The sequence below is a fragment of the Bactrocera latifrons genome, unplaced genomic scaffold (genome assembly GCF_001853355.1).
Source record: "Bactrocera latifrons isolate USDA-ARS-PBARC rearing strain unplaced genomic scaffold, ASM185335v1 scaffold_877, whole genome shotgun sequence".
NCBI lineage: Eukaryota > Metazoa > Arthropoda > Insecta > Diptera > Tephritidae > Bactrocera > Bactrocera latifrons.
In genome coordinates, this window is record NW_017537575.1 from 1 (window position 1) to 14,010 (window position 14,010).

At 40.9% G+C, this 14,010-nt stretch overlaps 1 protein-coding gene across 1 annotated transcript in view; it reads left to right on the forward strand.

Annotated features, from left to right (window-relative positions):
• The first annotated feature begins 12,465 nt into the window (after positions 1-12,465).
• LOC108977350 overlaps positions 12,466-14,010 on the forward strand; it is a 43,844-nt gene continuing 42,299 nt past the window's right edge. Inside the window, exon 1 of the mRNA XM_018946969.1 lies at positions 12,466-12,726. The gene's annotated coding sequence lies outside the window, so the exon portion shown is untranslated. The remainder of the gene's footprint in view (positions 12,727-14,010) is intronic.

The following is a 14,010-nucleotide window of genomic DNA, read 5'->3' on the forward strand; positions in this document are numbered from 1 at the left end:
ACATACATATTGTCAAATTTTGTGCACACTCGTGTGTAACTCGATCACATTCAATACGATCGGGTTAGAGTTTCAGCTCGTTCACAAACGAGTGTCAACTCGGCACTCTATTAAAACAAACAGATATGCTTGTGGTTCGAGTGTCGCGAAAGGCTCGTTCGTTTTGAACATATCTCCTAGCGATCAATACATGTATTCATACTGAAAAGTTTGATCAAACAAAATCAGAATGGACATTCGAGTGTGCACGAAAATGATATACCCGTTGCAGCTCTCTGGTGTGTAGTGTGATTGGTTTGTTGCGTGGCGTTGCGTGTATGATAATGTAGGTTGTGTGCTGACTGTTGTGTTGTGTGATGAGTGTGAGCTGTGTGATGATAGTTGCGTTGTGTGTTGAATGTGGTGTTTCGTGATGAAGTTTGTGTTGGGGGGCGGGATGACATGAAGTCGCATAAACAGACATCATCTGAAAGCAAGAATTATACTTTCTAATCCTGCTTAAAAACCGGTGCGATTCGTTACTGTCGTATAAAAGTAAAGATTTAAGAGGTTCCTCTGGAGTTTCTTCTTCTTTCCATTTCAGTGCTTCACAATATCTGCATTTTTTATCCATACTCTCAATGATGTCAGTCTCTGCCGTAATCAATTGCGCGTGACGTTCGGCTTCTAAAATTCGACGTGTCTGAGTCTGTTCCACTATCCCAGAAGCTCTTTGAGATGCGTGGCGTTCAGCATCCAGGGTCTGACGGGCCTGAGTCTGCGTATAGGTCACAGAGGCTCTTTGAGATGCGTGGCGTTCAGAATCCAGGGTCTGACGGGCCTGAGTCTGTGTAAAACTCTCGAAAGTTCTAACTCTCTGTTCTAAGGTATCAGAAGCTCTTTGGGTCGCATGACGCTGAGAATATAACATCTGACGCGTCTGACTCTGCTCTTCAGATTCTTGGCTTCTAGCAACTTTTGCAGTTCGAGCTCTGCTAGAACTACGACTCAGATTGGATTTACGTTTGCGTGGCATATCGAAAACAATAATTAATGATTTTTTAAATCGGTAGTTTCAAAAACTACAACGTAAGACAATTCTTTATAAAAACTTCGATTAAGCAAACCTTTCTACTTAAAACCTAAATATCTAAATCAATCAATAACGTATTGAACCTAAACAACTATGCACCTGACAAACCTTTTATACCTAAAACCACATCCTGATGTGAGCTAAATAACACTTAACCCATGAATTGAGAATTAACAAATGAAAGCGACTGCAAAAATAAAGAATAATGCGTATCTGAGTAAACCTAGAGATATGAATGATTGGTTAAGAAAATACCTACATCTAACAGCTACCTTAACTACCTAATAATCAAAATGTAACTAAGTACTATCTATCTCCTAACTAAATTTCATCAAAACGTTCATCAGCTTTCAGCTGTTTAGACGTGAAAGAGCAAAAGTCCCAAAAAAACGACTAAAAATCACTAACTCAATTTAGTTATCTGCCTACTGCCTACCCCCTAAGAACGATGGCGTATTTATAGCCTCTGAAAATTTCTAGGTTATCATCTATAACCATACCAAATTTCAACAAAATCCGTTCAGCCGTTTAGGCGTAGAAGAGTAACAGACAGACAGAGTTACTTTCGCATTTATAATATTAATATGGATATAATTTCAATCTGGCCGTTCCAGTTATTTCAATTGCAAAACGTCAAAACCTACCCAATCCAGTAAACTGTCAAAGTTCGGTAGGTAATAGCCCTGACAGACGACAGCGCTAATATGCATTAGCGGGCCTAATTAACATTTATTTGCGCATTTGACCCATGTTAATGTAAATTTGTAATGCACAGAATTTCATGCATTTAGCTGAATTTATCAAATTTGAGTAGGCAACACTATTCAAAAATGGCCTATTTTTGCTATTTTTCGACTGATGTTGCTTGAAGTCTGCCGCCTCCTTTCCGCTTACAGCATCAGAGTTAAGCAGTGTTATATTGCTAATTAGATTATTGCAAGTATATTAACAAAAACGAGTTTGAATATTTTTAGATGGCAGAAAATAAACAACGCACAGTTTGCTATCCATTTTTCCATTATTCTTTACATTTTTGCACACTTTTTTGGCATTACAATCAATTATTGCTATTAACTTCACTTGATTATTGGGGTACTCACAACCCGTCGTAAAGCATCGTAAAATCGTAAAATTATAAATTTTTACACTTGTTTCAAAAAATTGCTGTTGGATTTCATATAAAAATGAGTTTACACATTTACCAAAATTTCTATTAGTAATTTATCTTATTCATTTTTATTTCACTTTTTTTTTTTTATAAATAAAAAAATTTCACTATCTGCGGCCTAAATGCAATCTGCCGTCTGTCACCATAAAATTTCAATGCGCATTAGCGTTGCTTAAGGCGCATTAATTTTTCTCGTCTGTCAGGGCTACAAGCGGTTCTCACATTTCCAGTGACAGGAGAGTTTCGCATCTCTTTATCTCTGGTAGAAATCAATTGTTGTCTCTCAATCGTATTAAGCAATGTTGCCATCAGAGATAAAGAGATCCCCAAGTCTGCTGTTACTGGAAATGTGAGAGCCGCTCACCTACCGAACTTTGACAGTTGACTGGATTGACAATTTGCAAATGGAATGACTGGAACGATCAGATTGAAATTATACCAAAAATATATGTGAACGGAGGAATTTATTGCCGCCGTTCAAGATCGCTAATAAAAATTTAAAACAATGAAAATCAAAGAAAATGCGAAATTTAAATATATTATATATCCTGAAACGTTTTGTAATTTGATGTATAATATAATTAGTTTTCTGTTACAAAATTTATTAATTGAGAATTAACAGGCTTAATTCACCTTATTAAGTATTGAAATATCGAAAGTCAGTTGTTTTAATATACCATAAAATCATAAAAAGGAATTAAGTAGTTTCGCCATATATTAAAAGTCCAATGAATAATAATTTGCAATCGTAATAARTGTTGAGTATTTTAATTTAAAATGTCCAAAAATTCTTATTTGGTGCGATCTGGCCATAATGGAAAGTGTTATAAAAAAATGCTTATTTTGGGGCGCTCTCACACTGGAATAAGTTGGGCATCCCATTATCCCTGGTTGCCATTGTGCCATTTGTACAGACACACATCTATATTTTCAATTGTATTTTTTCATAATCTGAAACTTCAAAACTAAAATCAAACTATTAATAATAATCCACCTATTTATAAATAATTCAACTGTAATGTTGAGTTAGCTTAAAAATATTTCAAATATATTTAAGATTTTTTTTTTAATTACTACAAAGTATCGAGATGCTTGCCTATGTTGTAAGAATTCAATCAGCAACTCGCGAGTGAAATCAGATACTCGTGATAGCAGTCAGCTAATTCGTTTCTGCGGAAATATCCACGTTACGTACGGTAGAAGCGTGGAATGGCATTATTATTAAAATTAAATCTAAAGATAACAAGTACATTTTCAATAAAGGCTCATTAGCAAACAACTTTCTTCGCTTTACATGACAGTTCATACTGAGACAACGAAACGCAGAAAACAAAGGGTATGTAGGGATAGAGAAGATTAAAATATAGGACAATTCAGAATCTGGTGCAAATGGTCTTGCATCTTGTTGGCAACGAGGGAACATCCCACGTACACCCGAAGCAGGAGGCCACGATGACTCACGCAGAGCGGGCATGAGTGGAGCCACTAACAATGCACGACGTCGCGGGGCCAACGTCGCCGGGCCAACGCAGCCTAGTCGGAGGGACGGAGCGGCTTAAGGCCGGCACCCCAAGTGGCACCCAGTCGAACAGAAAAGAGGAAAAGCGGCCAAATAACTCCTCAGTAGCCACCCAGGTCAAAAAGAATCCGAGCAGACAAATCACAGGAAGCCAGTGGAAAACGCTCCAACCCTAACCCGAAACCGACGAGAACCGTAAACCGCGAATACTCGGAGGCCGTGCGAAATACCCGGATGGAAGTGATGCCCCGCAACTACCCATCGGAGGCCCTAGGGTTGTTGGAAGGGTCCGGTCCTGTGTGTTAAGAGAGGTGAGGAAATACCACAATTGCACAGCATAACGGTATTCTTTCCCCGAAGTGCGGACAAGACCTACAACTTCGCGCTTGGTTTAGTAAAAAACCAAAACGAGGGCTTAAGTACCTCGGCGTAGAAGGTCGTAGCGAGCAGCGTTGAGGGTTCAAAGTGGAACCTCAAAATAACAGTAGATGACGAATCCTACAAATATATCAGACAGAACGGATTCCGGCTGAACTTCTGCTTCAGCGAGGTAGTTATGAGGCCATGGAGGCCCAAGGCAACGTCAACGGCGAGCCGGGAATGACATTAGCACCGACTCTATCCGTAGCCAGCTGCTGTGATTGCGGGAGAGCGACACGAGTCCCCCAGCGACACCATCCCGGCTGAGCAGGTTGTGACCACCGCCGCGGATGGAAGCCGGCACAACGAGCTCCCCTTCTGGAAGGGCTGGAGCAGCAGGTTGATGAAGAGGTCGGGGACGAGGTGCTGCCTACCATCGACCGGATATTATAAGCTCCAGCGCCGGCATAGAAGTTGCCCTGGTGAACCTGCATCTTGCATCGCCAGCCTGGCTGTCGTCGTGAAAAGGTTCATCTTGGATAACCTCTGCATCCTCTTAATCCATGAACCCTGGGTGTACAGATAAGAGGTAAGAGGCCTCAATTCGAGGAAAGGCAAGGTAGTCGTTAGAACCGATATAGACTTCTTCTGTATTTCAGAGTTTCTAACGCAAGATCTGATGGCGGTACAAGTGAAGGACAGGGAAGGTTCGGACTTCGTTCTCGCATCCGCCTACTTTTTGGGGGACACGGCCACTGCACCCCTTCCCATCGATGCTCAGTCTGGTGGAGTATTGCAGAAAAAACTAACTTAACCTGACTCTAGGATGCGAGGCCATATCGCATAACACGGAATGGGGTAGCACGGACTGCAACGAGAGGGGTTAGTCACTTCTTGAATTTATGATTAGCAATAATATGAGCATAGAAAATGTGGGCTATGAGCTGACATTCGTCACTAGTGTTCGCAAGGAGGTCCTGGACATTACTTTGAGCAATGACGACATGATCGGATTAATCTCGCAGTGACAGGTGTCAAAAGAGCCTAAATGTCGGATCACAGGATCATTTGTTTCGCTCTGAAGGTAGAAGTTGAGGACCGACCTCCAACGCGTACCCCTGGTAACACGAACTGGATTATTTTCAAAGAGACCTTGAGTAAAAATATAAGCGGAGTGGGGCAGGCAGATGCTAATGGAAGACAGACACGGTATTATATTATACCTTTACGACTAGCGCCGAGGAAAGGGCAGAAACACTCCTACAAGCGCACTTTCCGGAGACGGTTCAGGCTGACATAAGTCCAGGCGAGTGCTATCACTTATACTCTCTCAACAGAACACAGAACTCAAAATGTGTGTATCTAAATTTAAATTTATACAGAAATGTCCTGTGTTTGGCATATATCCGTACAATATCTCTGAGTCCCAGTTACCTAATTATCAGGATGTTCTTTTGTGTTATCAATTTGAAAGATTTCGTATAGGGCGACTCCGAGGCGACAACTATGAACCTAGGAGTAAACAGGTTACAGAAATAGTTGCAAAAAAGCTTGAAAATACTTTCAAAAAGTCATCTATTCCGATAGTTTCACACGCCAGAGTTGTACAAATGCTCACCACATACCAAAAGAAATTTCTGACTCTTAAACAAATGTTTTTAAGGAACCCAATAGGTTGGAGCTCTAAAAGAGACGACTTTGTCTCTTCTGCCGGAAAATTATTTGACATCGCTGCTTGTAAATGCATTTATTTTTCTTCTTGCACTTGTCCAAAGGAAAGGAAAGGAAAGTTCCTATCAATGAACAACCATTTCTCTTGGACCAGAGAACCAGAAGAATTGGTCGCATTGGAAGTGTTGATTTACCTGAAACAAAAAAGATTACAAAGAAAAATGACCGTAAAGAAAAGCTTTCAAAATGTCATTCAACATCAACACTTACCAGAAAGTATCAGCTAGAACACGTGACCATTCAGATCAGCCAGACTCTCATACAGACGACAACAATGTAGGTGCGTCGCACATGCATTCTTCCAAAAACGATGCTGATSATGAATTCTCTCTTCCATCCTCTAAAACCAAACAAAACACACTAGTATTAGAACACACTGCTTTAGCTGCCCAAAGATTTGGAGTAAGTGATAGAGCAGCGGCCTTGATTGTTTCATCTGCTTTTCTGGATGCCAAAAAAGCAGGTTTGATAACAGAGGATCAGGCTAGCTTTGTCACTGAAAAATGCAAGATTTGTCGGGCAAAAGAAAAGTGTTGGAGTTAAGCTCCAAAACACCGAAAGTATTGACTCTGTATATGGGCTGTATTTTGACGACCGCAAAGACAATACACTTACACAAGTCAGCGAAGGTGAAAGTACTACCGTGACACTGTCAAAGAGGAACATATTTCTCTTAAAGCGGAACCTGGTTGTCATTATATTGTCCACGTCACCTCTCCTTCCGGGTCAGCTGGGGATGAGACGCAAGCTATATGGCAACATTTACAAGACAACTCAGTTGATGTGAAACATCTAGAAGTTGACGGTGCTGATGGCACCAAAACCAACACTGGCTGGAAAGGTGGAATGATTCGGAAACTAGAAGAAAGAATCGGTAGGCCATTACAGTGGGTTGTTTGTCTTCTACATTTCAACGAACTCCCATTTCGTGCTCTTTTCGAACACATATATGGGTCTCAAAGAGTCCAAATACATTCTCTCTCGACATAGGTAAACTGCACCCTGATTGTGAGAAGTTGCCTGTTGTCAAATTTGAAAGTTTTCCATCCTGCCAATTACCTTCTGAGGTTATTAATCCGACTCAACTTAGCACAGACCAAGCTTATCTCTATAAAATATCAGAAGCTGTTATTTCCGGTCAGTGCTCCTCAGATTTAACGTCGATGCATCCAGGTAACATGTGCAAATCTCGCTAGCTCACCTGTGCAAATAGAATTCTGAGATTATACATTTCTACTAACAAACCAACAAAGGAAATAAAGATTTTGGTGAAGTACATACTTACAGTTTTCTCACCTTTGTGGTTCTTAATAAGATTCAACAGTTCAATCAAAGATGGTTCGCGCCATCTCTATGCTGCAATTCAAAGGTCGAGATACTTACCTGCTAATCTGAGCAAGGTTGTCGATTCATCCATTAAACAGAACGCTTTCTTTGCTCTTCCAGAAAACATTCTCCTTAGTATGATGACTGACGAACGGATAGTCAGAAAGTTGGCCCTTGACCGTCTTCTGGCAGCCAGAGAAGCAGAGTCTGACACTGTAAATGGAAGGGTTAGATGGAACAAAGTGCCAAAGCTAATAATTATTACGATTTGATTAACTGGAAGACTATTAGCTTGATTGTTCCACCAGTTCTTTGTTCAGTTTCTAACGAAGAACTCATAAAAGGGCTGTCGGGTGACACTGCGGAAGTAAGGAAATTTAGTGAATTCCCCTCTCACACCGTGGCAGTCGAGAGAACCGTCAAACTGGTGACAGAGGCATCTTCTAAAGTTATTGGCCCCGAATCTCGTGTTCGTTTTATACGCTCTACAATGAAATCTAGGCAACAAGTGCCAAAGTTTAGTACAAAATCTGATTTTATCAATAAATGTCACATAGATTTAGACTAAAACAAGCCTGACATATTGTTGGTTGGTTGGGTTGGGCTTGGGAGGAACCCGAAGAGCAGCCACCTCCACGCGGTGGGTTCTGGGTGACCAATACAGGTTAGCTGAGAGCTGAAACAATTTCCACCTTGCGCTGTGGCGCGCCGCATTTTCGCTCGTATCTCGGGAAGGGTACAGCTTAACTGTCAGGGCTCCTATGCAGTCATGTATGAGTTGGGGGTTGCATGGTTGAGAGTGGGTGCGGTATTGCTCTACTCCAGGAGCCCTACGCCACCAATGGTGTGGCTCGGAGTCTCCCTGGGGGTTTTAGGAACTTCACTGACCTTAGAGCTAAAGCCGCAATAGTTGTTAATAATCCACGCTACGAGTGCGTAGTTGTGGATTCTTCACAACTGGGTATATGTGTAGCTATAGAAGGGGAGTTCGGTAGGATAATTGTCGCTAGTATTTATTGTAAATTTAGCGAGCCCCTAGAGCCCTACCTGGGCTACATAGATAAGCTACTACTACTTGCGAGTAGTAGCCCATTTGTCCTAGGGCTGGATGCGGATGCCTCGACTTCGATGTGGTTTAGTAAGGAGATGCTAGTTAAAGTTAAAGAGGGAGGAGTTTTGTGAGAGAATAGGAACGACCCCTGGGGTCAGGTCTATAGGATCTGCCGGGGTCGTAGAAGAGAGGATGTCACCTCTCTTCGCGTCGGGGACACTCTGTTATAATTGTGGAGAGAGTGTGCGGGGGTTCTGTTAGGTGCGTTCTTTCCGAGGTCGGAAGTGCAGGTACCTCAAGCACAAGCGGTGCCTGTTCCTCCATTAGATGATGGGGAGTTGAGGTATGCCTTTGGCCTGGTTAGGTCTAAACGGTCCCCAGGTTTTTGAACGGAGAGATGTGTAAAAGCTTGGGAAGTTCATTCCGGAATACCAGGAGGCCATTTATAATAAGTGCATTTGGGAGGGATACTTTGCACGCGAGTGGAAAAGTGCAAGGATTGTTCCTCTCCTGTAGTCCCCCGATAAGAGCAGGAGCGATACTCGATCTTATCGGGGCATCAGTCTCCTTCCAGTACTTGTAAAAGTGCTGGAAAGAGTCATGGTGGAACGGCTTCAGGAGCTAACGCGGGGTATGTGGCCGGATTGGCAGTTTGGGTTTCGGAAAGGACGCAGTATAGACGATGCTTGGTTTTATGTTCAGGATGTCGTTAGGGAGAATGTCAACAAGTAAGCCCTTGGCATATTTGTTGACTTCAAGGGCACGTTTGACTACCTAAGCTGGGATCGCGTGGTGCAACGGCTGGAGGAGCTTGGCTGTCAGGAAATTACTCTTTGGCGGAGTTATTTTTCAGACAGAAAGGCCTCTCTTGTCGGCATGAATGGGAGTGTAGAGATTGGAGTGGTTCGTGGCTGCCCGCAGGCTTCCATCTGCGGTCGATATATTTGGAACCTTATGATGGACACTCTGCTTGGGCAGCTCGAGCCACACTGTAAGTATTGTGCGTATGCGGACGACCTTCTTCTTATGGTCGAAGGTCGCTCGCAGTCTGAGTTAGAACGGGCGGGAGGAGATCTCTTAGAAATCGTGAATACTTGGGGTGTAGGTGTGGGGGTGGATATATCGAGGGGAAAAACGGTGACAATGCTGCTTAAAGTCAGATTGTCACCGGTTCGTCCACCGATTGTCCGTGTGAATGGGGTCAGCATCAGATCTGTGATGCAAGTCAGATATCTGGGGTTGACCATGAGTGAAAGGATGTGTTTTACTCCACACTTGGCGTATGTGAAGGAGCGACTGCAGACAACCGTATGCAAAATACGCCACACTTTTAGGAGCGATTGGGGTCTCGGACGTCGTGCTGTCCGCACCATACATCTTGGCTTGTTTGTAGCCTGTACCACATATGGAGCCCTTGTATTGTGGGAGGCAGTAACGACTGTCTGGGGGTCTCAAAAACTCCTCTCAATCCAGCGTTGTATAATGCTTGGTTGTTTGCCTGTATGTCGCACCGTCTCAACGAATGCAATGAAGGTTTTATTAGGTGCACCTCCTCTTGACATGACTGTCATACAGCGTGCTGTTGCATTCAGGTTAAGAAGGGGTTTGAGTGTGTCATTGCTGCGGAACGATTSGATTTCCGACGATGATGTGGAGAGGGAGGGATATCTAGGGAGCAAGAGGCTCCTAGTTGATAAGGTTAGGCGTAGGTGGCAAGAACGTTGGGACAAAAGTCCTAACGACCGAGTCACATACGCGTACATTCGGGACGTTGGGTTCGTTGAGGATAACCCAGACTTCAGATTTTGTCTGAGTATGGATTTCCTCCTTACGGGGCATGGGCCTCTGAATGCATTTTTGCATCAGAGACACCTATCGGATACGTCAGGGTGTTTCTGTGGGGCGGGATTGGAAAATTGGTCGCATTTAATTGCGGAGTACCCGATGTAGTATGGGGATTAGCTGGACTGATGGACGATTAGATGTTAGTGATGTGATCTCCACTAGTCGGAATACCGAACAATTAGGGTTGTTTGCGCGTGAATTATTTAAGCGGCGAAGGCGGTTAGCTGGAAATTAGGGTTACATTTGTATGATTGGTGTGTGTATGTGATGTATGTATGTATGTATGGGGCTCAACCCCTGGCCACCAGTTCAGAGCCGTATGGAGGCTCAACTGGTAGTAGTTTCGACTACGAGGTCTGACCGGAGACTTAATTCTGGTACCACGGTTAGCAGGAGCCCTTGAAGGTAACTCCAACCTGCTCATGCGGACAGGCTCCTCGGGGAGTATCGTTGTGGTTGTCGTTAAAACTTTGTCAGTTGAATGTGGAGTTGCATTACAACCGGGTGCCGGGCCCAAAGCACGGCAGAGGTTTTAGATGAGCTTCGAACCCGACTAAGGTGGTTAGTGTGTCCATTCCACACTGCCAATTGGTACTGAAAACGCTTAGCATTCTCTTGAGTGCCGTGGAGTAAGGCTGTCGTCAGCACACCGGACGTTGTCCGTGCGCAACCGGGAGCACCTAATTTGCGTGCCAGGGCATAAGGGAATAGAAGGAAATGAGAAGGCCAACGAACTTCCCCGCGTTGCGGCAGCGTCCAAGATGATGAGACCAGAACCATGCATAGCGGTAGGATCCCACACTCTTAAGGAGCTGCTCCGCACGGAGGAGAGAGTGGAGAGAGAACGGCATTGTAAGCAGGCAGCAAGTATGCGCCATGCCAAGCTGCTTCTAGGGGGGTACAACCTCTCCAGGTGTAAAGAACTAATTCTCCTCCCCCGTGACAAATTCCGTCTCCTGGTCGCGATCTACACGGGGCACTGCAAGCTCAGGAAGCATCTGTCTAACATGGACATAGTCTCCTGTGCTAATTGCCGGTACTGCGACCTGGAACAGGAAACACCAGCCCAACTAATCCTACATTGTACAGCAATCTGCCCGGCAAATTCCTGGAACTATTCAGACTGCTGGAACTCTGGGAAGACATATGATATAGGAGAGGGCACAATAGGCCCTAGGTCGCGGTGCATTACCTCATTAATCTATCTATCTACCTCTGCAATTGCAAATTAGCGAGCATAATTTTGCTTTTACACTAATAAAATGTATAGCAATGCACCAACTACACCCTTGCAAATAAGCAACACTAAATCGCCATTGTATTGTTTGCAACACTGGTTTGAAAGTTATCAGCTGCTGTCAAAAATAAAAAGTTGCATTGTAAACAAATAGGAGAAATGGAGCAAACCGGTTTGAATAAAATAAGGCTAAAACACGAAAAGCCGAATTAAAAGTGGAGCAAAAAAGAAATCCAGAGTACACTTGATTTCTTGCAGGATGCTCCAGAAGTAAAAATGAAATTTGTGCTATGTGCCGCATAAAAATATTTCTTACCTTTAATGTCCATAATTTCTTCAGTAGCTTTATCAAGTAAAGCGTCAGTTAATTAACATTTTGTTTACAAACAATGTTTTTCTTCATCGATCAGCTGTGAATTAATGGTCTTTGCAAAAGTTGCACTATTGCTAGGCAAAGCGTTAAAATATGAGAGTTATCCAATATTTGGCAAGGCAAAAAATCTGGATGACGATTGTGTAGACTCTTACTAACCGTGCGATTTTGTACTGTGATACAGTATCAAGTCTCTAAATTTGACAGAGACAATTTTTGAGACTTGAGACGATTTTGCTATTCTGTAAGTGATAGTCACAAACTCTATTACATTTCATTATTCAGAGATGTTTTTATACTTGAATGGAAATAAATATGTGGATAACAAATATTAAATTTTCTATAACATAGTCAAAAAACATAATTATCAGTAAAAACATAAATATATGTTCACTTTGTTTCATAATATTAACGAAACTTATGTAAAATTTATTTATTTTTAACCTTTTCGTGTTTGATTTGCTTACAAAGTATGCAATCGATTAATATCTATGATGATCTCTATTCAGTATATTAAAAAAGGCAGACACGAGTTCTTTTTGGTTTTGTGACTTGCTAACTACCAGGTCTCAAATTTGAGGCAATAATTTGAGACTAAAGCTAGAGACTATTTAGTGAATAGTAACTAGTCACAAATTGAGATTTTACCACAAAATGTCTCAAATAGAGACTAGAGACTGATTACAGAATCCCGCTATAAATCTGTGGTTACACGTTTTCAAAATGCTATTGATGATACATATCGACTGTGCATAGATTTCACATCACTAGTTTTCAACAGACTTGGTTCTTTTTATTCAATAGTTTTTTCATCTGTTTATTAGATGTTGATCCTCCGTGATATTATTCGATTTCTGATAAATATTGGATATTTGATCGTGTCACAAACTTTGTTTTTTTTTAATTTCATAAAATCGAGGTATTGATAATGGTCGTGATACATTTGTTTAATTAAGAGCAGCAAATTCGAAGAAGAGATATTGAGCGTTATTACTTACAATTGTGGAAAGCTGTTGATTATTTTACCTAATTGTTATGAAGAAGGTATGCTTAAAGAAATATCGTGATCAAATGTTATATTAATTCAGTAAGCGTCAACACATGCTATAGTAAAGGTTGTCATAAATTGAACCTAAAAGGAATATTCCAAGTTATGTCCTGATAATGTTCATAAAGTCAAATTTTGAAATACATAAATTTTTTGGTACTGTAAGAGTTTGGTACTCCAATATAAATGTGATATATTCGAAATAAATTTGTGAAATGAAAGCTATCCACTGCTATAAGTATTTACTAAAATACACACTAATCATTGGCGGGCGACCATTTGTTTATTGAAAAAAAAACGCGGCATACCACAGTTAAGGTAAAAAAAATTATGCATAATTTATCTAATAATACGTGGTTATCTGGCGTATTTAAGATATCCCACTGATTTCTTACATTATGGGATATACATATTTAGATTTTACACATTTACGTGCTTTTAAATTGAATTGTTCATTAATGGCCACATTGTGTAGGCAAAATAAAATATGTAAACAATTGCTGCTATGTTTTGATTCGAATGCAAAGAAGTAAAACGGCTTATTGTGAGCTCTTAATAAAATACGGCTGGGATTTAGAATATCATCCCCCGATTTCGGGTTTAAAAAAGGTATGTACGGATAAAGGAGGCACTCCAGATCAAAAAAATATAGATATACATATAGCCGCTGACTTATGGTTTTAGAGATATTTGCATTTCAAGTTCAAAAATTCAACTATTTAAAACGCGTGTTTCCCAATTTATAATGAATTTTACTCTTATACTTTTAACTGTTCATATCCACTAACATTTCACTAATTCGCTTCTAACCGTTTGTATTAAATAATGTAAAAATAACTTTGATTCCATATTAAACTTTAGTTAAAATCCATTTATTCATACAATAAGAAAATGGTTAAAAGCAAGCAAAAAATTTTGTAATGGAATAAAAAGGAATAATTGTGCCGCCAATAAAAATTCGGCACGATTCTGATTACTTTGGCGGAGGGGTAAAAAAACCGAATTTCCGTATAAATGGGATATGTCCGGATAGTGCAGCTTCTCTAGGGAAGGAATATCCAAAAATAATATAAAAATTCCTTAAATTTTTTAAAATTTTCACGATTAAAAGTTCAAAAATATGCAATAATAACGCAAGGTATTTCTCTATCTTCCATTAAATTTATTCACGTTTTTCACTCTGTCTATTTAAATATACACTCTAAACATTGAAATAAGTTCGCATTTCAATTTTATTTTGTAATATTTCACCTAAATTTATTAATTTAAAAATCACTTAG